General features: G+C 48.1%; 1 protein-coding gene across 1 annotated transcript in view; it reads left to right on the top strand.

Annotated features, from left to right (window-relative positions):
• Window positions 1-328: 328 nt before the first annotated feature.
• FREM1 (FRAS1 related extracellular matrix 1) overlaps window positions 329-24,398 on the top strand; it is a 1,195,879-nt gene continuing 1,171,809 nt past the window's right edge. The window contains exon 1 of the mRNA XM_069626057.1: window positions 329-727. The gene's annotated coding sequence lies outside the window, so the exon portion shown is untranslated. The remainder of the gene's footprint in view (window positions 728-24,398) is intronic.

Raw genomic sequence — 24,398 nt, forward strand, 5'->3', positions numbered from 1 at the left:
CCCCATATATGTACTCTAGTTCTAAATCGTTATGCTCTGATGAAAATGTCGACGATGTCCAGAATCTGAAAAGATCTCACGCACTATTTCTGGTTTCCAGAAAGTATTTCCTAAAAATGGAATGCTGTCTTGTCATGATTTTTCAAACGCGCGCTTTTTCTGGAGGATGTTAATCTACCCCCATAGTACTCATGACAAGCCCCATGAGGAGGTACCGCCTTTTCTTTGATGCCTATACATCTGTCGTGCGCTTATTTAAAGCCCCTATTAATTTTTGGAGGCGGTGATTGGCCTCCTTCCTGTCTCTCTCTCTTCCCCGGTTGTGTTTGGAGGGGGGAACACTCGCTGAAAGCGGTAGACGGGGCCAGCCGGGGCGCCAGACATGATGAACAGCAGACCTCATTAACAAGTGTCCCGTCTAGTCTGTCCCGACAGACTCCAGCGAGCCGCCGGGGCCGCCTGCCAGCAAAGGCTGCCTCCGAGTAAACAACGCGCGCCTCGCGAGGAGCGCTTATCGGGAGGCATCCCCGCCGCGGTGTCTCTGAGGCTCGGCGCGTGTTAGCGCCACGCAGCTTGCCGAGGGGCCAGGCGGGCTGGGCGAGCAGCCTGACTGCAAAGGCTGGGATTTCGGCTCTCTGGACCGTCTCTCTCGGTCAGCTCTTCAGACCCATCCTGCGCGGCGCAGAAGCGCCCCTCGCCCGGCGCCTGAAAGGTCCTGTCCCCCAATGTAAGTAACTCATTAACATTTTATAATTTGGACCACCCTGTGCGGGTGTTAGGGGGTGGGCGGACGGGGGTTCTCTATATCACTTATAGTAGGTTAATGCAAAAGGAGATACCCCCGGCACAATGTGGTAAAAACCTCGAGGTGTGTGTTCTCTGTAGAAAAAGGTTTCAGGTACCTTTGGAGCAAGAACGCTGGCTCCGGAATTTCAGGTGCGTACTTTGTAATCCCATCATGGCGTGAAGTCAAGTCGGGCATCAATACAGTAAATAAGCTGAACGCTATTTTGTGGGTTGTTACGGGTGCGTTTTACGTCATAACTCGAAGGGAGCTGTAGTGATGGAACGGTCGTGTTCTCAAGACCCGCGACATGTCACCCCTGGATACAGCCCACAAACGTCTACCGTCCCGCCAACATCTTTTCACCGGGCGTTTAATGAGTATTAATAGGTATTTAGAAGAGTGATATTGACACTCTCGTATGCTTTGCTGGAGGACCTTGAGTGGGGAAATGAAAGGCCAGGTGTTTGGAAATGTCATCGCCCTGGACACTTCTCGCTGCGGCATCCGAATGAAACCCGCGGTGTCGGCATTCTCTGTTACACTGTTGCCCATGTTCCACGTAGAACGCGGGCGGCTGTGGTCACCAGGTGCAACTCCCCTTTGGAATTCGTAGCACTAAATGCAATTCTTAAGTGTAAGTGTGCAGTGCTCGATTCCGGAACGGTGGCTGCCTGTCAAATGTTGTGCATTTGAGAGCAACACCGCAGACTGATAACACAGGATCAGCACAGAGTCAGGGCACAGCAGACGTATGGGACCATTACGACAAGCAAGGCAGAATAAAAGCGGCCCACCTTTTATTCCATTCTGTGCGTTTAGCAACCGGCCGCGGATGTTATTGCAAACAATGAACAGAGGAATGTGCATTCAGACCCAGCGATGTATAAACATTGCTAGGAAACGAGGGTGCATTGTGCTGGCAACCCCACCGAGGCTTGGATTGCAAAAAAACTTGCCAAGTGAATTTGAAAGAAGAAAAACACGAGTTGCAAAGAAAAGGTGAGCGCAGTCGCACCTGGACGCCAATTAGTGGTTTCACATTCCATCCGCAGTAATTGAATGGCTGCTTTTTCGGAAGGACACACACACACACTTGGGCGAGCCAAGGCAGTCCCTACAGTAGCTCACTTCACTCTGAGCAAATGCAAGTGCTGGCCTGGACTTGTAGTGCCCCTGCCCATCAGCTCCCGCCTGATTTGGCCACCCGCTGTTCTCGTTGGCAAAGCAGCCTGCAGTGGGCATGCAGGTCCATGCGTTTTCCTTCAAAGTACCACCGCTCCCCAGTCACGTGGGCACAACTCAGAGAGCTAAAGCCTTTACAAAAAAGGCGGACCCGTAGAGCCGGTGGTAATTACTACTGATAAAGTGCCACCCAGTAAGTAAAGGGAAACATCGCTCGGTGGTAGAATTCTGTACTTTTGGTTGCTGCCAGTGGGAAAAGGACCACAGGTGGCAATCGCATTACTGCCGGCAATGAGGACTTTTCTACTAGAAATGACATTAAGGAACAAAATACTCACGAACAGCGGTTGAATTTAGTAACCAAATAAGGTGAGCTCTGAGATATTAATTAATTAGTTAATTCATGGGTTTTCATACTGCAAAATGGTTTCCAAAGGCATAAGCCTTGTCCGAGGTATAGGCGTATTCTGCCCCAGCCCTAGGCACCAGTTTCATTTATTTATTTGTGTATCGCCAACTGCGCACACAGCGGCTTCGTGGCTCTTCAAAGGGAAGGGGCTGAACGACCGAGATGACTGTTTGCGTAAACTTTAACCTGGGACTTCCCATATGTACTGACCTATTTGATATTTCCTTCTGCGTAACTTGTTTATGTAACAGCGCCTTGATGCCCCTGGGTTGAGTGCGCTTTAAACATGGGGAAAATAAATAAATAAATAAATAACATCTTCCCCGGGTCTATGAAGCGGTCAGACCTGCAGGTGCTGGGGGAGAGGGGAATGCGGTGGACGTGCAGTCAGTGGGCGCATGGAGGGGGCGAGCAGCAGCCATTGGAGGGCAGAGCCCAGGGGCATGGAGGTGGCTGCATGGCCAGGGCCAGTGCCACAGTGCTTCAGGTTGGGTGGGAAGGCTTCTTGAAAAAGAAGAGTTTCACGTTTCCTTCTGGATCGCAAGTCCTTTCTTCCAGTCTGAGGTCCAGGGGCAGTGCCATTGCACAGGGCAGCGGCGTCCAAAATCCTTCTTGATCTTTGACTTGAGGCAGGTAAGTTCAGTGTCGCCATATTGCTTTGGGGATGATGCTTTGAAGCCATGGGTGACTTGAGGTAGGCAAGTTCAGTGTCACCATATTGCTTTGGGGATGATGCTTTGAAGCCAGGGGTTGCAGGAGACAAGGAGGGCAATCCTTCTAGATCTTTGACTTGAGGCAGGCAAGTTCAGTGTCGCCATATTGCTTTGGGGATGATGCTTTGAAGCCATGGGTGACTTGAGGTAGGCAAGTTCAGTGTCACCATATTGCTTTGGGGATGATGCTTTGAAGCCAGGGGTCGCAGGAGACAAGGAGGGCAATCCTTCTAGATCTTTGACTTGAGGCAGGCAAGTTCAGTGTCGCCATATTGCTTTGGGGGTGATGCAGAGTGCACTGAAGCTGACCAGGAAAGCAGCTCACAGCCAGTGTGAGGAGATCAGCACTGCAGTAAAGGTGCTCCTGGGGTTTCAGACAGAGTGGCCACCTGGCCACCTGGTTCCAGATGATATGTATATTCAGGACAATGCTTTTGAAGAGCCATGAACATGTTGTTGAACAGTCTAGCCTCGGTATCACCGTAGCTATTACAGTAACACTTTGAGAGAGGAGACCTGCTTCAGGACCTGCATTTGAACGAGAGATCCCCTGTGATCTCTTGCACTTGGGGAGAGAAGTTACGCTTGCGGTTACTCCAAGGTTCTTGGAAGAGGAAGCCAAGGCTTCACGGTTTTAGCCCCCAAATTATGGAATACCCTTCCCCTCAACATCAACTTTCAAGAAAATGTTAAAAACCTGGCTTTTTAACCTGTATGACTGAACTACACCAAATACCTTGTTTAAGTATATTTGTAATTCATGTATTGATTGTGAACTGTAACCAGAAATGTAAGCATTATGTAATTCATGTATTGATTTTACTCTGTAACCAGATAAGTGAGCATTCTGTAACCTACGCCATTATACCTCCGGGTCTGGGCGTAAAACAAATAACAGAAATAAATAAAGAAACAAAGAAGGCTGGTTCCGTCCCCCACCCCTCAGGAGGGAGGCCAGGTGAAGGGAAGCGCCCCAGGGAAGACAGTGCCTAAGTATAGGACCTCAGTTCTTGATGTCAAAATCTCTGAACTTAAGGGAGAGTGGGTTTCAATCCTCTCTCCCGAACCACAGAAGCCGAATGGATCGACCCCTCCCACCGTGGTTGGCACGGGCGCCTAACTATAGAATTACAGGTAGCCACGTGGCAGCCAATGGGGGGAAGACGGAGTTAGGGAAAGGGGATGGACAAATAAAGGAAAGGAAGGGAAAACAAAGACATATACAAGCAAAGAACACCTAATTAATTGAAGGAACTCTTCAATAATTACTCCTGCAACCTGACCTGACTCCTGTATTCACGTAACATTACAAAAACCTTGTGCATATACCAAAACCATCTGCATTAGAAATCATGACTTGTCAACAGTGCGTGCATAATAAACAAGAAGGCATTGACCCACACAGATACTTCATAAATCATGAAACAATGTACTTGGAAGGCACCTAGTATCCATGTTAAAAGGCCTTCTAGCAAAAATATCTCTCTTGTGTCCAGAACATAATATCTCTGGCAGAACCCTCCAAAACTAATTAGCTCCAAAAGATGGAGGCACCATTAGTGTGTACTTAACTTAGTATCCGGACTTTCTTCAATAAATCACCTCAAATGAAAGTTACATGGCATTTAAAAAATCACCGTCACAGCCCAGCGAAAACATAAATGCATTGAAAGTCAGTGTTTTTTCCCAAAATCACCGCCGCAGCCCGGCAAGTCACTAAACCTAAGCACCACTTAACTTTATGGCCCGGGGAGTCATCCGTGACTGACCCGGACCTGCAGGGAATGAGGCAATAAGAAAAGTTTCACCGCCGCAGCCCGGCAAGTAAACATAGGCACCACTTAACTTTATGGCCCGGGGAGTCATCCGTGACAGACCCGGACCTGCAATGAAGTAAGCAGTAAGAAAGTTTTCACCGCCGCAGCCCAGGAATCAAGATTACACACGGCATAGCTAGCGTGACTCCTTCACGCCTCTTCTAAGTGTTCTGCTTTGCTCCTGCCTGCTGCCGTCGCCGCCGCCCGTGCTCTCCAGTCATTAATCAACAGCACTGAAGCATGGGCGAGCGGCCGTTATGAAGACCCGCACTAATTGCAGATCACTCGCAGCTGCGACCTAACGGCCCAAGAACTACACCTTCCCCATGCCTACTGGGAAGTGTAGTTTATCTATGCCGTACCTGCTTTCTTTTACCCCACAATCCTTTATTCCTTACATTACCTCCCCTTCCAGGGCTCTTCCCAGGACCTGCCTTCTCCGGATACTTTGCATGAAACATTCTTACCAGACGAGGTGCATGTACTGCACTAGCAGGTTCCCAGGAACAGTCTTCCAATCCATATCCAGTCCACTGGATGAGGTACCATAACACTTGTCTCCTTCTTTTTGAATCCAAAATCTTCTTTACTTCATATTCAACATGATCCTCTTTGTGAATGGCAGGAGGTCTCTTCATGCGTGTTCCAGGTGCTGCGGGTTTAAGGAGACACACATGGAATACCGGGTGAATTTTCAGAGACTTAGGTAAATCTAATTTTACTGCAACCTCAGACACAATCTTTACTATTTCATAAGGTCCAATGTATTTAGGAGCAAATTTTCGAGATCCTACCAGAGACAAATTGCGTGTGGATAGCCACACCTTATTTCCCACCTTGTACTGAGGAGCCTCCCTTCTCTTTTTATCTGCATACATTTTATATTGATGTTTTGCATATTCAAGATTATCCTGCGCCTTCTGTCTGATGTTTAGAAGTAATTGCCTTCTGTCTTGAAGTACTGGAAGGTTTTCAACCTCTGGTAACTGTTCTGGCAACATTTCCTGTACCTGCCCATACAAGCACTCATTGGGAGACATTCCCAAGGAGGCATGTTCAGCATTGTTATATGTGAATTCAGCCAACCATAATGCTCGAACCCACGACTCCATACCATCATGTAAATAACAGCGCAGGTATTGCTCAAGCGTCTGATTAACTCTTTCAGTTTGTCCATCCGTCTGAGGATGATAACTAGTGGACAAGGCACAATCAATTCCTAACATCTGACAGAAAGCGCGCCAAAACTTGGATGTGAATTGTGGTCCTCTATCAGAAACAATAGTACGTGGTAGCCCATGCAGGCGAACCACATGCTGCAAAAACAATTCCGCCAATTTCCCTGCTCCTGGAATTCCTTTACAGGGCACAAAGTGAGCTTGTTTAGACAAGTAATCCACTATCACCTATATTGTGTCGTACTGATCATCTGGTGGTAAGTCTGTAATAAAGTCCATTGATATGTGTGTCCAGATTTTAGTGGGAGTGGGCAATGGTTTAAGTAACCCTGACTTTTTAGTATGATCAGATTTACTTCGTACACATGTTTCACATTCCTGCACATACTTGATCACCTGTTGTCTCAAATTCGGCCACCAAAAGTATTTTTCCACTAGAGTCTGTGTCTTTTTACTCCCTGAATGACCAGCCAAAGGGGAGTTATGGCACCAATGCAAAGCCTTCTTTTGGAGTTCCAAAGTGGGCAAATACAATCTTCCATCATAGTAAGGAAGATTCTCTTTAAATGTTTCCAAAGTGTTACTCATTCCCCAACTCAGATTCCTTTGATTCCTCATTGCCTGTTTCACTTGCGTCATCAATTTAGAAATTACTGCCCCTACCACTCTCTCTGCGGGGATTATGGACTTTGTTTCCGATACCAGGTTGTCCAGGTTTTGTTGACGTGATAAAGCATCTGCCTTACCATTTCTTTTTCCTGGCCGGAAGGTCACCACAAAATCAAACTCATTGAAAAATTGAGACCACCGTAATTGTCTTGGACTCAATGTGTGGGCAGTCTTGAAGTACTGTATATTTTTATGATCTGTCACAACCAACACCTGATGTTTAGCTCCCAGTAAATAATGTCTCCATTCCAGGAAAGCAGAATAATTTTGTTCACATGGAGTGAGTTTTCGTGAATAATACGCTACTGGGTGCCAACTTCCTTCTGAATCTTTCTGCGATAACACCGCCCCTATTGCCACATTGGACGCATCGGTTTCTACTTGAAACATCTTATCCGTGTCTGGGTGTCGCAACACTGGAGCTGATGTAAATGCCATCTTTAATTCCTGAAAAGCCTTTTCTGCATCCTCATTCCAACAAAAGCTGGTTGCCTTTCTTAATAGTCGTGTTATAGGGGCTACAACCTGAGAGAAATTAGTAATGAATCGTCTGTAGAAATTGGCGAAACCCAAAAAAGACTGAATATCTTTAACACACTGGGGTTTGGGCCAATCCAAAACTGCCTGTACCTTGTTTTTGTCCATAATTATTCCCTCCGGGGTCAATATGAAGCCCAAAAACTCCACTCTTTTCACATGAAAGGCACATTTTTCCAATTTCACATATAACTGATGTTCTTGTAATTTCTTTAACACTGCCCTTACATGACTCACATGTTGCTCTTGTGAATTTGAGTAAATTAGAATGTCATCAATATATACAATAACAAAAATGTCCAAAAACTCACTCAAAACTTCCTGCATAAAAAATTGAAATGCTGCAGGAGCATTACACAAACCAAAAGGCATAACCAAATATTCAAACAATCCAAACTTAGTTCGAAATGCAGTTTTCCACTCATCCCCTTCTTTGACCCGAATCAAATGATAAGCTCCACGTAAATCAAGCTTGGTGTAAACCACTGCTGTCTTTACTTGGTCCAACAGTCCAGAAATTAAAGGGAGTGGGTATCTGTTTTTAACTGTCACCTTATTCAATGCACGATAATCAATGCATGTTCTCAGCGTACCCTCTTTTTTAGGCACAAAAAACAATGGGGATGAGACGGGTGATGTGGAATGTCTAATAAATCCTTTCTTTAACATATCATCCAAATACTCTCTCAAATGTTGATTTTCAGTTTCTGTTAATGCATATATTCTACTACATGGTAATTTAGCCCCAGGTTCCAACTCTATGACACAATCGTATGGTCTATGGGGGGGTAGTTGTTCCGCTCCTCCTTTATCGAACACATTCACATACTCTTGATATTGCACTGGAACCTGTACTCCCAACGCCCCCACTACTTGTACTGCTGGTGGTTGATCTGCCAAAAACAATGCAGGGCTCACTTCTTCTTCAATGTGACCCATACATTCCGTATTCTCAAAAAATATCTCTCTAGCTACCCAATCAATCCTTGGATTATGCTGAGTTAACCAAGGAATTCCTAAAATAAGACCGAACTGGGGAGCTGCGATGAGATCTAGTACAATATCCTCCACATGACCAGACTGACACCTCATTTCTAGGGGTTGAGTTTGCTGACAAATGGGTCCCGAAATTAAAGGTGACCCATCCACCGACTGTACCCCTTCCACTTGAGTCTTTTCCCTCAAAGGCAACCCTAGTCTTTTGGCCAAATCAATGTCAATAAAATTTCCAGTAGCCCCTGAATCTATCATGGCTGACACCATCTGTTTATTACAGGCAAAAATTTAAGTTACCAGTATATACAAATGAGAATTACCTTTTCGAGAAGTATTTGCTACCCACGTGGGGAACTTTTCTACCACTGAGCCCGACACCTTTGTTCCCCCTAAGGCCGGCCCAATCCTTTTCCCGACTCGCCCTTGCTCTTATCTCCACTCCCTACCTTCTTAGGAGTATTTGGACAAGTACGGATATAGTGTCCTGGTTGACCACAATACAAACATAAATTATTAGCCTTTCTCTGTTCCTTTTCTGTGGCCGATAATGGTCCCCTAACCCCTCCAATCTGCATAGGTTCCCCTTCACTGTTTCTGTTCACCCTACCTCTATCTAATCGTACAAAAGGTACCACCTCTGATTTTTTCCTATCTCCCTTTCGCTCATTCATTCTATGATCCAACCTTAATGCTAAATCAATCATAGCTGTACATGTGTTGGGTTGAGGCTCTACCTGTGCCATGGCGTCTTTTAATTCTTCCTTCAATCCCTGATAGAATAGAACTGTTTGTTTATTCTCTGGCCAATCTGTTTCAATTACCAGTCTATTAAAGTGGGTCACATACGAAACTAGATCTCTGGTACCCTGTTTTAGTGCCAATAACTCCTTGTCTTGCGCCAATGATACTTCCCTCCGATCAAATAATCTACCGAATTCAGCCTGAAAATTATCCCAATTATACAATAATTGATCATCTTTTTGTACCAAAGGCATCGCCCAAGCAGCTGCATCTCCTGTTAGGTATGAAATCACAAAAGCAGTTCTTGCTTGAGTAGTCTCAAAGGCCGATGGTTTACATAGAAAATGTAATCTACACTGGGTCAAAAACGTCATGTATTTCTTTGGGTCCCCAGAAAACCTTTCAGGCGATGCCAAAGGCACACTGCTGGGTGCTTGAACCACAACAGTGGGCGTTCTGGTTCCTGTTCTACCCGTAGACGACCCTGCTTCCTCCAGTGGAGTCCCTTGTGCTACTAATCCTTGCACTTGATTCTTCAAAGTGCTAGATTCCTGCCTTACATGTATCAATTCCACCTGAATATCTTGTAGTACCTTTAACACTTCTGCTAAAGAAGGAGGGTTATCCATTTGGCCTGGGTGGTTCAGTACTCCCGAATTCGGGGGCTGTTGATTCTGTCAAAATCTCTGAACTTAAGGGAGAGTGGGTTTCAATCCTCTCTCCCGAACCACAGAAGCCGAATGGATCGACCCCTCCCACCGTGGTTGGCACGGGCGCCTGACTATAGAATTACAGGTAGCCACGTGGCAGCCAATGGGGGGAATACGGAGTTAGGGAAAGGGGATGGACAAATAAAGGAAAGGAAGGGAAAACAAAGACATATACAAGCAAAGAACACCTAATTAATTGAAGGAACTCTTCAATAATTACTCCTGCAACCTGACCTGACTCCTGTATTCACGTAACATTACAAAAACCTTGTGCATATACCAAAACCATCTGCATTAGAAATCATGGCATCACACCGTGGGGCGAGGGCAGGAGCCCCCCCAGCACCCCAGCCCAGCGGCGAAACCACGAGACGACGAGGAGCACGGACAGGGCCTGCCTGACCCTGTCCCCACACGCCGCCTGACCCACGCATGCCGGGCGCAGCGCGGCCTGAAACCGAGGCTGAGCCTCGCTAAAATCAGCTGTAACCGCCGGCAGGCGGATCACGCCGGCGGCCAGCGCAAAGGCCACTCTAAGGCCTGTTGAGGCCTGCTTACCCCCTCACTCACTCTTCCACACCGTGGGGCGAGGGCAGGAGCCCCCCCAGCACCCCAGCCCAGCGGCGAAACCACGAGACGACGAGGAGCACGGACAGGGCCTGCCTGACCCTGTCCCCACACGCCGCCTGACCCACGCATGCCGGGCGCAGCGCGGCCTGAAACCGAGGCTGAGCCTCGCTAAAATCAGCTGTAACCGCCGGCAGGCGGATCACGCCGGCGGCCAGCGCAAAGGCCACTCTAAGGCCTGTTGAGGCCTGCTTACCCCCTCACTCACTCTTCCACACCGTGGGGCGAGGGCAGGAGCCCCCCCAGCACCCCAGCCCAGCGGCGAAACCACGAGACGACGAGGAGCACGGACAGGGCCTGCCTGACCCTGTCCCCACACGCCGCCTGACCCACGCATGCCGGGCGCAGCGCGGCCTGAAACCGAGGCTGAGCCTCGCTAAAATCAGCTGTAACCGCCGGCAGGCGGATCACGCCGGCGGCCAGCGCAAAGGCCACTCTAAGGCCTGTTGAGGCCTGCTTACCCCCTCACTCACTCTTCCACACCGTGGGGCGAGGGCAGGAGCCCCCCCAGCACCCCAGCCCAGCGGCGAAACCACGAGACGACGAGGAGCACGGACAGGGCCTGCCTGACCCTGTCCCCACACGCCGCCTGACCCACGCATGCCGGGCGCAGCGCGGCCTGAAACCGAGGCTGAGCCTCGCTAAAATCAGCTGTAACCGCCGGCAGGCGGATCACGCCGGCGGCCAGCGCAAAGGCCACTCTAAGGCCTGTTGAGGGCCTGTTTGGAGCATCAGGAGCCAGGGGCCACAAACTCTGCCCGTGCTGCTCCAGGTGGAGTGCATAGTCGAGCTTAGAGCCAGGACCCCTTGCCGTCCACCTACAGGGTAAGCATACTGCCCCCCTCCTCCACTATCCACTCCCGACCCTCGAGCTAGAGCCCTGACCTAGCACCTCCTAACATTGCTACGCCCAAGGTCCCACATGCACCGTTGTGCTTCTGAACTGCAACAAAATACTTAATGCACAATCCATAGCCAACCAACCATGCTCTTGCCTTGCTCTGCAATATGCTGCCATCTGACAATAGCACCGTTACCACGGTCGCCCAGCGACCACTGTAATACTGTGTAGTCTTCTGTGTTGTGCCCTATGGTCATATCTAGACCACACTACTGTGTTGTGCCTTATGGTCGCATAGTGACCACACTACTGTGTTGTGCCTTATGGTCGTATCTAGACCACACTACTGTGTTGTGCCTTATGGTCGTATCTAGACCACACTACTGTGTTGTGCCTTATGGTCGCATAGTGACCACACTACTGTGTTGTGCCTTATGGTCGTATCTAGACCACACTACTGTGTTGTGCCTTATGGTCGCATAGTGACCACACTACTGTGTTGTGCCTTATGGTCGCATAGTGACCACACTACTGTGTTGTGCCTTATGGTCGTATCTAGACCACACTATTGTGTTGTGCCTTATGGTCGTATCTAGACCACACTACTGTGTTGTGCCTTATGGTCGCATAGTGACCACACTACTGTGTTGTGCCTTATGGTCGTATCTAGACCACACTACTGTGTTGTGCCTTATGGTCGTATCTAGACCACACTATTGTGTTGTGCCTTATGGTCGTATCTAGACCACACTACTGTGTTGTGCCTTATGGTCGCATAGTGACCACACTACTGTGTTGTGCCTTATGGTCATATCTAGACCACACTATTGTGTTGTGCCTTATGGTCGTATCTAGACCACACTACTGTGTTGTGCCTTATGGTCGCATAGTGACCACACTACTGTGTTGTGCCTTATGGTCATATCTAGACCACACTATTGTGTTGTGCCTTATGGTCGTATCTAGACCACACTACTGTGTTGTGCCTTATGGTCGCATAGTGACCACACTACTGTGTTGTGCCTTATGGTCATATCTAGACCACACTATTGTGTTGTGCCTTATGGTCGTATCTAGACCACACTATTGTGTTGTGCCTTATGGTCGCATACTGTGCCCTGATTTTGCTGCCCACATTGCATTCTGTTTCTAGTTGTGCCATGTTGAACGATACCCTCGCCATGCCTCAACAATCCACCAGCTCACCAGCTGCCCCACTGGCATTCCTCTCCAACATTCCTCCCACCTACTTCCTACCATCATTCTTCACTGAAAGCATCCCCACAGCACGTCATCCTCCACCCAGCATAACTTCCTACACCAGACCCATCCACACCAGGAACCAACTCCTAGGTCTCCGTTCTAGATACCCTAGACTCACCCACCAAGCACCTCCCACCACTCTTAACACGCCTAACACGCCATCCCTTACAGTCAAAACACCCTTACCTAAACCCACCATGCCGCACCCCATCCCGGCGACACCACTCAACACCACCCCTACCTCGGCCCAACACACACACAACCTACAGTGTGCCCTCATAAACGCCAGATCCATCCCTGCCCATGCCATTGAAATTCACGAACTCCTAATTAGCTTGGACCTCGACATCTTAGCCATCACCGAGACATGGCTGCACAGCGCTGCAGGGCCAGCCCTCAACCTTACTATCCCACAGGGGTACGCCATTATCCGGCAAGACCGCCTCTCCTCAGTAGGTGGTGGGGTAGCATTCATCCTGAAAGATCACCTCGAGGCCAGACAAATCACCTCCAATCTAGGTGACAACATAGACTCTCTAGCTATAAAAATTGCCCTCTCCCCTAACTCCACCATCACCTTCAACCTAGTCTACCGCCCGCCTGGCCCCCTAACAGAGTTCCATGAGAACCTTGTACACCGCCTAACAGAAAACCTAAAACTCACCTCCAAAAGCATCCTTCTAGGTGACCTTAACCTGGGGTATAACGATAAAAAGGACAAGCCTGCTAAATCTCTTGCACTAGCCTTAAAAGAACTAGGCTTCGACCAAAAAATAACCTCACCCACACACAACAAAGGCCGTATCCTGGACTGGATAGCTGACCACAACTGTCACGTCGACATTAGCTCCATCACCCCGACTCCTTGGTCAGATCACCACCTCATTCACTTCTTTATTCCCGCTGTATCTAACACAAACAAACCTAACCCCATCCCCCCAGCACTGGCAAGATGTGTAAAAAATCTCACTAAAGATAAAATTACACCCCACCTTCACATCCTCTCCACAGACCTCAAGTCATCTGACCCGTCAGAATTAGCAGATATCTACAAGAGCACCATAAGCACCGCCATTGACGCCATTGCCCCCTTGCAGACCAAAAAAGCCAAAACTATCAAACACTCAAATACCTGGTTCTCCACTGAACTCAAAGAACTCCGCTCACAGAAAAGAAAAGCTCTAAACTCCTGGCAGAAATCGCCTTCCCCAGCCACCCTATCCTCCTACAAAAAAATCACTGCCCAATACAAAAAAGCCATAATCACAGCTAAATCAGTCTCTTATAATGATAGAATTGCTAATGCAAGCTCCGAATCCAAAGAACTCTTCGCCATTTTCAACGAACTCACCACACCGGCCACCAAATCACAAGACATTGTTAAAGACCAAATCTGGTGCAACTCCATACAATCTGCCTTGTTAAATAAAATTGAACTCCTACAAACAAAAATTAAGGAGCACCACAAAAACCTATCACTGCACCTCAAATCTCCCACCACCACGAGCCACATGCCCACCCCTAGTTCGGGAACCACATCCACCAAAGCCCCCACTACCCCGTTCAAATTCAGGGAAGTCACAGAACACGAAGTTATTGAGATAATGAACAAGATCAAACCATCCAATTGTAAAGGAGACCCCTGCCCCGCCAGCCTGATCAAAGACTGCACTGAAACACTCGCCCCTTTCCTTAAATCATTCATTAATGCCTCTTTCAAAACCAACACTGTCCCTGACAGTCTAAAAGAAGCCTGGGTGCGCCCGCTTCTAAAAAAAACCACCCTCGACCCTGAAGTAGCTACCAACTACAGGCCCATCACCACTGTGCCTTTCCTGCTCAAGATACTGGATAAAATGGCCTACACACAAATCCAGGATTATCTCGAAACTAACCATATCCTAGGAAAAAGACAGTCAGGCTTCCGACCAGGTCACGGAACTGAGTCAGCCCTACTTGATCTGAAAATACAGCTTGCTGACACTATGGATAAAGGCAAACCGGCACTCCTTCTCCTACTGGATCTATCTGCCGCCTTTGACCTTGTCAACCACGATATCCTAGGCATGCACCTAAAAAATGAAGCACACTTCTCCCCGGAAGCCATTGCATGGGTGGCCTCATTCCTAAATGGCAGACTCATGAAAGTCTTCTCAGACACTGCCTCGGCAACCCCTACCACCATCCACTGCGGCGTCCCACAAGGCTCCTGCACCGCCCCCACTCTCTACAATATATTCACCCTTCCTCTCTTCAATGACCTCGACTGTCGTAACATAGCGTATACCAACTACGCAGACGATACGCAGGTACTACTCCCTCTAACTGGGACCTACGAAGAAGATGCGACAGCATTAACCAAAATCTACACAGCCATCCAAACCTGGATGGCGGCCAACGGCCTCTGCCTAAACGGGGACAAAACCGAAATCCTCATAGTAGGGACCAATGAAATTCTCAACAAACTCCCCCCCCAATACAAATCCTTCAACATCGACAACTCCACCATCTCAGTCTCCAAGACTGTTAAAACCTTAGGCGTTCACCTAGATGCCTCACTATCTATGTCTCGCCAGGTCAACGCCATAGCCTCTTCCTCGGCACTTACCACCAAGATGATAAATGCTGTCAAGCCTTTTCTCTCCGCCAAAAACTGCCTGTCCATCGCCAGAGCCACTATAGGTACAAAACTAGACTACTGTAATGCCCTGTTCCTAGGCACCTCCGCCCACAACCTAAAAAAACTCCAAATCACGCAAAACAATGCGCTCCGGGCAGCACTGTCCATTCCAAAAAGAGAACACATCTCGCAAGCAAGGAAAGATGCCCACTGGCTACCCGTGAAGGAACGCATACTTTTCAAAGCCATGACCATCACACATAGATGCCTATCCCTGGATGCCCCACCCTATCTCGCAGAAAGAATCACACCGAAAGCCTCCATCAGACCCACCAGAGCTCACCGCACCAACATGATTGATGTCCCCACGTTTCAAAGATCCAGGGCGGGAGGAACCAGCTTCCAACACCTCGCACCTAAAAACTGGAACTCCTTACCTACCTCACTAAGGAACGAAAAATCATACCATACCTTCCGTAAAAACCTCAAAACCCTCCTATTCCGCTAAAGTCTTCCACATGCACTCTCATGCTTGCATTGTAACCACAGCATAGCATAACCTCTAAGCTCAATGTTTATTACCAATGTGAAATGTACTCGGTAACTCGGTTTACATCTGTAAACACATTCCTATGCTTGTGTTCATGACTAAGTCTGCTGTAACAGCGCCACGATGCCCCAGGGCAGTTCTGTGCGCTTTATAAATGCAAATAAATAAATAAATAAATAAATGACTTGTCAACAGTGCGTGCATAATAAACAAGAAGGCATTGACCCACACAGATACTTCATAAATCATGAAACAATGTACTTGGAAGGCACCTAGTATCCATGTTAAAAGGCCTTCTAGCAAAAATATCTCTCTTGTGTCCAGAACATAATATCTCTGGCAGAACCCTCCAAAACTAATTAGCTCCAAAAGATGGAGGCACCATTAGTGTGTACTTAACTTAGTATCCGGACTTTCTTCAATAAATCACCTCAAATGAAAGTTACATGGCATTTCAAAAATCACCGTCACAGCCCAGCGAAAACATAAATGCATTGAAAGTCAGTGTTTTTTCCCAAAATCACCGCCGCAGCCCGGCAAGTCACTAAACCTAAGCACCACTTAACTTTATGGCCCGGGGAGTCATCCGTGACTGACCCGGACCTGCAGGGAATGAGGCAATAAGAAAAGTTTCACCGCCGCAGCCCGGCAAGTAAATAAACATAGGCACCACTTAACTTTATGGCCCGGGGAGTCATCCGTGACAGACCTGGACCTGCAATGAAGTAAGCAGTAAGAAAGTTTTCACCGCCGCAGCCCAGGAATCAAGATTACACACGGCATAGCTAGCGTGACTCCTTCACGCCTCTTCTAAGTGTTCTGCTTTGCTCCTGCCTGCTGCCGTCGCCGCCGCCCGTGCTCTCCAGTCATTAATCAACAGCACTGAAGCATGGGCGAGCGGCCGTTATGAAGACCCGCACTAATTGCAGATCACTCGCAGCTGTGACCTAACGGCCCAAGAACTACACTTTCCCCATGCCTACTGGGAAGTGTAGTTTATCTATGCCGTACCTGCTTTCTTTTACCCCACAATCCTTTATTCCTTACACTTGAGCTGTTGAGGCAGCAGCAGTTGTCTGTCATCCAGTCCTGTATCCGGAGGAGACAGGAGCAGGTCTGCAGCAAAGTGACGACAGAGCTGCTGAGGCTGAAGGAGCTCCGTGTATCACCCACATAGGTGGCCCGTGATGCAGGCTAAGGCGAGGTGAGATCAGCCAAAGGTTTAACAGTGAGTTAGAAAGCCACGGCGAGAGGGTGCAACCTTGCAGGACACCACAGTGAAGTGGAGTGGGCTCAGGGAGGAAAGAGCACGGGTTGAGCCGCAGTTCTCAGTCGTATGAGAAAGAAGCAATCTATTTAAGTGTAGAGCACTTGATGGACACTTAAAGATGGCTCAGGAGGGTGGAATGAGGTATTCTCTCGAAGACCAATGACCGGTATAACAAGGGGCTGTGTAGGAGATGGTCCTTTCTAGGGACTTCAGGAGCTCATCCCTCATTTACACTAGAGTAGATTCTGTATCCCTGGTAGTGCAGCTATTAATGTGCTTCTCAGCAGCTGGTTGGTTGCCACAGTCTCCAGCATATTACCAAAGAACGGGGTATTCATATTAGGCCAGTAGTTAGAAGGGATGTTCTGTTAGTACATCACTGTCTTTCTTGGTGAGTGGGGTGTTGCCTGCCTTTTTTCAGGAAGCGAAGGAAAGTGCCTAATTCCAGCGAAAAGTCAGCCAAGTGGTTTAGCGAGGTTCAGTGACGGCCATATTGTCTTTTCTATTGCCAGGCAAGGGAGAACCTGCTCTGAAGAAGCTTCCATTTTAGTATGCTGGGAGTGTCTGCAGCTGTTAGTGGGTGAGAAGAGAAGGTGGCATCAGCCATTTTGAGCGGTGTTAGGAGGGCCTCAGTGGATCTTGCTTGATTGATTATCTTTAGAAAGATTGACTCTTTTCGTGGAAGGAGGACATGTTATCTGCCAGAAATGGTCAAGCTGCTGGGAGAGATGCACACTCCAGAGGCGATAGGAGCTGTATGCAGTATCTAGAAAGCTCTGACCCTGGTTTGTTTACTTGTGCAATCCAGTCGTTTTATTTGTATTAGTCATGGTGGAAGCGTATCTTTTCAGCTGTCTAAGACCGTGTCTTTTGTCCTAAGGACCTCTTAATTTTCATCGGCCTCTCATTAATGGTCTAATGGTTATTTTATAAGAACTTGTTTATAGTCAAAACCAAGGGCTTTAAGTTGGCCGGGGCTTGCCTGGGCCAAGCCCCGGCAGTCTCCACAAAGGGCTGCCAATCTGGGTCCCTGCTAGAGCCCACCCGACTAGCTCCAGCCATGCTGACACCTCAGGCAGCCGCGTAGCCGAAGCGCTGCACAGTTACACGGACTACTTGCAGGTGTTAGCACTTCGAAAGTATTGACATCTGCAGACAGCCAGTGTAAACATGAACCCGTCTCTCCTTTTGTTTCTGAGTAAAGAGTCATTATGCAGCACACAGCCTTTTAAACAAGGCTTCATGATGCGTGATGACTCTTTGCTCAGAAACAAAAGGAGAGTTTGGTCCCTCCAGCCCTCCTCCGGTTTCGGAGTACAGAGTCCTCACGCAGCAGGCAGCCCTTTCATTCAAGGAGCCCTTTGTTTTTAACCATGCAGCGCCCTGAATGAAAGGGCGGCCTGCAGTGTGTGAGAGCTGGGGCACCCTGGTGTCACACCTTTGGTGTGCCAAGCCACGAGGGGCTGGGTGCACCAAAAGTAAAAATGCCAGTGCGCCTCCTCTCATCAACCTCCCTGACCCCCATTGTTAGGGGGGCTCTCGTTAGGGGGCATGGCCTAAGAAGGCCCCCCTCGATTTAGCATCCCACTTAAACCACTGGTCGAACCAATGATTACTTTTGGCTGGACCTTTGATTTTATTGTTGGGGGAAGGATGTCCAAGGCCCTAGTGTGTTGCTTGTTAAGGTTGGTCAGGGGACTCTCGGCTAAAGCTGCCTGTCCGGGGGGGATTTTGAAGCTATCAGTGAGGCAATGTTTTGAGGAGAGAGTGTTAAGGAACAGTCAGGGTAGAGGGTTAGTGAATAATGAGTGGATGCGCAGTAAGCTCTGAGAGGATGAAGGCCGATAGGGGCTTTCTGTAGTGGTGATGGAGTAAGATGCCCATGGTATCAGAATCAGGGCCAAGGAGATGAATGAGGGGAGGGGGCAAATGAGCAGACTGACTGAGGGCTGCATGCAATGGCGCTGCATGTGGCTGTCCCTGGTGGTCTGACAGATCTGGAGAGAGGTTGGAGAGGAAGATGATGCAGAAGAAGGGGTCACAATGGAGACACAAAAGAAGGATGCTGGGTACATTGGGGGTTGAGTAAGAGAGGAGAAAAGATAGGGAAGTCAGATACATGAGAAGCTCAGACCCGTAGGAAGCGACAGAGGCGAATAACGAAGAATAACAAATCTTACCATATAATGAAAGGCCAGCTATATGTTTGTCCGATGCCAGCATGCGCAGTAGAGTCTGCCCGAACACACAGAATGCTTCACTAGAGGGAGCTGTTGCCTTAGGATATACAGTGGTCCAATTTGCATAGCTTTGCCTGTTGTTACCGCCAGAGGGAGCTGTATGCTTAGGATCTATTGTGGTCCTACTGTGTCATTGAAAACATGCTCTTTGGCCCGTGTTCACAGGCCTGTACACTAGTCTACAATATTTGATATAATTATGTATGGTTACTGGTCAAACGGTTAAAGTTTGTGCTAATTTAAAGTCGAGTAGAAAGAAAAGAGGATTTGTCCTTGCTGGGGGACTAGTCCAACCACCTGCAGATCCCACACCTATCTAAGGTGTGAGCGCTTAGCTCACTGACGCTGCGCTATCTCATTCGAAAGCTGAGCAGGCAGGATTGCTATCACAAGCTCTTCTCTCTATACTGTATTTATATGTGTGATCCTCGGCTGCTAGATGCTAAATAAAACCTCATTAAAGTCTACGACAGTGTTACCTTTAATGTTCTGTAACCACTTTTGCACTTCATTGCGTTTCATAAATGAATGATCGCATGCGCTCTACCTCTACTGCGATGTATTCGCAGAGCCGCGCTGGCACTGTATGTAGCAATGTGGTCCATGGCGTATTGCGGACCATGAAACATGGCACCCTTCCCCACATGCATAGGTCACACTCCATTCCAGCACCCATATAAACCATCCTGTGAAATCTATCTGCGCGACTCACATCAAACCACTGTTACACACGTGCACAGAGGTAGCAGGGGCGCATAAGCAGCAAAGTGATGCATGTGGCATTGTAGACCACACCATTACTCCATTTTCCACCTACATAGTATGCTGTGTGCAAATACCTGCTACTTAAATAGATGGCCAGGCTCTTATGCGCTGCATAGGATGGATCATGTGAATAGCTGACTCTGAAATCCCCACTTAAAAAGAGCTGCCAGACAAACAGTTCAATGAGACTGGAGTTAACATTCGACCACAGTTACGCCAGCAGTGACACCGTCAGAGGCATAACACAAAATGTGGGAGCCCCCTGCGAGTCATGGTGAGGGGCTTCTCCCCTCAAGCCCCATCGCATATTCCCATGCTGGCCTGTACAGCCATGCATGCACCATGCGCAGGAGGATCGTGCTGCTGCAGAAACACACTGCACACTGGTGAAAGGTGTATGTAGCATAGAAACAAGTGGGTGTTGCCTGGCACGTGGCACCCAAATGTGGGCGTCCAGTAATATGCACATGCGGCTTCTGAGGGGGCACTGGCATTATAAATGATTCAAGGTAAGAGGTGGCAGGCAAGTGTTTTTAGTGGAGGGCATTAGCACCTCCAATTAATTAATGTGAGTCACCAAGCACATTGAGGTTGTCATAGGTGATGATGGGGAATTTGGGGCGAGGGACATTTTTAAAATAATATTTTTAAATGCTGTATCTTACAGCACATATTTCGAGAAAAATGGGCCAAAAACCCATACAATATACAATTGGTATTTGTGAGTAACAAATGAAAAAATCCTGTAGATGCTATTGTGCCAACAGTACACAGGACCATTTTCCAACATATTCATGATATCCACAATATACAAAATATTGCTGCTGCAAGTCACTTAGCCACTGTAAATCACTTTCTTGAACCTGTGGCCACAATCTATGCCAGAATGATGGCTATGACTAATTAAATATGACACGGCTTAGGCCACACAGTCTATGTCAGTATAGTCAGTACTGTAAATCCCATTCATAAAGCTAGTTGCAGTGACACACTTTGCCAGTATGGCCACTGTAAATCATGTTCATGAAGCTGTGGCCACAATCTATGGCAGTAATGGTCACTGTAAATCACTTTCATGAAGCTGCAGTCACAATCTATGGCAGTAATGTTCACAATAAATTATGTTTAATTACCTCCCCTCCTGCCCCTTCCCACTGCTGAGCCCAATACATCAACTCATCGCTCAGTACTAGCAAACAATATCAGTCAGCCCGGCGCACACAAAGTGAGTCCGTCAGACAGACACGCTCACATAAACACATACACGTGCGGACACATATTCCAAACCTAACACAGACACGCTGTAATACATTCACACACACACTCTCCCACCGCATTCCTTATGTGCAACTCATACATCCATCACTCAGCTCTTGTACACACAGTCAGTCAGTGCGGCACCCACACACAAACACACATGCACACACATATTATAAACCTTACACACACTTGAATAGTATACATTCATGCATGCAAGCCACACACAACACTTTTTTGTTATCATTGAACTTACCTTGGAGTTGGTTCATGCCATGCACTGCTGCTGCCCCTCTGGCATCAAGGCCCGGGAGCCTGGCGTGGCACTGCAGCTGTGTGGTCACGTGCTCCTCCGTCGAAAGAGCAGGCTCTTAGTTTCTAAGCAACCATTGGACAGCGACGGGAGTGGTTCCAATCATGGCGCAGGGCAGTGCAGGGTTTAGAGCTCGCACAATCGCACCTTTTATTTTGTAAGGTACATTTCTTGCTCTCTGTCTTGGGAAAGTAATCTGAGGTTTCTTCCTGAAGTAAGCATGCTGAAGGTCCACCTCGGCATGGCTTTGCGGCGGCTACGGGGTCCCCTGCTAGGCTAGTGTACACCATATGTGGAGGCACCTACCATGACATAATGTGGACCATCCCAGGAGAAACCCAGCATCCCCCAACATAGGACACACTTCAATTCACCCCCCTTTCAGCAGTATGGTGTGGCCACCATCACCCAGGACGGTAATGCGAGGCACAACCTCGCTGGCAGTTGTGTCCTGCACGAATAATTGTAACTAGACCTGATTTGCCACGACATCATTACATTCGTCAACTCTTTTCTGTGCGCTTCATGCACCTCTTTTAAGTTGATGTCTATGGGAATGCTGCCATGTGACGGCACATAGCTCCTCGAAGCATGCATGATGTCAATCTAAGCACATTGACCGGTTTCAGTCTAGAAATGCCAGTGGTGGGAGGGCCTGGAGGGGGGTCACCTAATCATTGCTTTCGTTCCAGGCCAGTGTGATATACTTGTCCTGCACGAAGACAGGCTGGAAGTTCCCATGGAAGCAATTTTGGTAGAAACATGTTGGGATTACAGCCCATTGCTGATTGTGTAGTGGCCTGGTGGGGATCGACTGGTGCCCCGCAGAACTGCAGCGCATATCCCAGTGTGGTGGCTGATCCCAGAAGACTTTGAAAATAGAGACCTCAGAGGGGGCCGCTGAGTGTTAGCTCAGCCTCGGTCGGCAACAATGCCTTTTTTTTTTACCTCTGGTACTTTTCTTGCCATCGACAGCTCCCCTTTGATGAATGGGGTTTGCAGTGACCTGTGCGCCCCAGGTTAACCGCTTGCTCTGCGTTCAAAGTGGGTCTGGGTGGTCTTCGCAACATGCCAACAGCATGAGTCCCGGAAACGATGACGCTGTTTCCGCGTCCTCTGTGAAAACGCATGAAAGCAGACATTACAACAGGCTGTAAAACACTGTCCCTCTGGAAATCGGTGATTGCGTCTGCGGTCAGAGTCGGGGTAAGGCCCCCAGAAGAGTTACCTACAGAGACTCCTCCACAGCTGCCTCTCAAGATAGCAATCTGCTGCCGAGGGACGCATTGCATGCATCCGACCGATGCCAGAAGCAACCACCACCACACACGCAGAGGACGCAAGGGAAATACTCGCCCCTCGCTGACGTAATGAAGGTGAGGGTTTTTTATTAGAATTGGGAGTTAGACAGAAGCATTCCAGTGATCAGCTCCAGTTCAAGCCGGGCCTTGTGGCTCCACACAAAGACGATGACTTAACAACACACCGGCTGCTACTAAACACATACCCGTGCACCCCACACAGCCACATACGCAACCTAGATTTGCAAGTATTCACATGTAGAGACGCACCCAGATAAACAAGGCGCACCATGACACGTGGTATCTGGCAGCCGCACTGTCCCAAACACACACACGCCTCAGTGCTGTAAGACTTCCACTGGTTGTGACTGTCGCAGTATAAAAGCTGAGTAACATGACATAACAACACGTCACAGAAACAAACACACACAGGTTTGATGTATAATACAGTTAATATATCAGTATTACGTCTAAAGACTTTCTAGAAAAAATAAAAAGAAAGATCTATTTAGAAAGATCGTTCTGTGACCGCACAAAGCAGTCTTTCTAAATCGAACTGTCACGCAGGAGCTGACAGGCGCAGGAGTGTCAGGTAAGTGAAGGCGTGTCTGGGTGTGGGTGTGCGTGTAGTCAGTGTGTGTTGTGCTGGAAAGGGGTTGGTAGGTGGGGAAAAGTGAGGATTTCGTGGTTTAACCCCCCCACCCCCGATTTAGAAAACAACTCGTGGGAGAGGGTGGGGCTGGGGAAGGGATCACCTTGTGAGGGAGGGGGGAATGTATCCTATTCCCGCTGACACAAAAATGGCAGAAAAAAATTGGGTCTTTTTTGTGTTTGGTCTTTAAAATGTGGAAATATAACGTAGAACCAATGTATTGACAAGAAGATGCTGACTCAGGCTCAGGAAGGTCTCCGAGCCAATCGAAATCACATTATTGTGTTTTATCCCCTTCATTTATCGGAGTTGAAGCATGTTACACTGTCTAAAGTGTGTGATTCCTTCATGGTTTAAACTAGAGAATCATTACTGAGGCACATGTAAACTCTCTCTGGAAAGTTGCGAGTGACCATCCTTGCTGTCCACCATCCCCCGTGGTCACGCAGTATAGGTCAGGGTTGTCCAACTCCAGGCCTCGACGGCCGGAAGCATTTTTGATTTTGAGGAAACCGCTCATTAATATTCATGAATACATTTGTATAAAATTATTCTAAATGTTTGCATATTTTTCCTCATGAATATTGATGAGGGATATCTTGAAAACCCGGCAGGATTCAGGCCATCGAGGCCTGGAGTTGGGCAACCTTGGTCTAGGCCACAAGGAGTAACAGCAAGCTTGCTGGTCAAGGCTTGGCTTCTCACTGGCCCACTTGCCTCTCTGCAGTTTCGGTCTGTGGTTGGTTGATTAGTGTGCTGGCCATTGCAGCCAAAAGTTCTGTTGAAGGTTTGCAAGCTTTTTCAAGAGTAAGAAGAGATCATTTTATTTTTTACCTTCACAGTAGTTAACTCGTATCCACTATGGAATGTATAATCAATCTCTGGAGTGTAGCCTCCAATGGCCTCATTAAGGACTGTCCTTCTGTGATCTTGTGCCAATCAATGCAGTAATACATCTGT

This window comes from Ambystoma mexicanum, chromosome 6p, assembly GCF_040938575.1.
Source record: "Ambystoma mexicanum isolate Mex_15411 chromosome 6p, UKY_AmexF1_1, whole genome shotgun sequence".
In the NCBI taxonomy this organism is placed as follows: Eukaryota; Metazoa; Chordata; class Amphibia; order Caudata; family Ambystomatidae; genus Ambystoma; species Ambystoma mexicanum.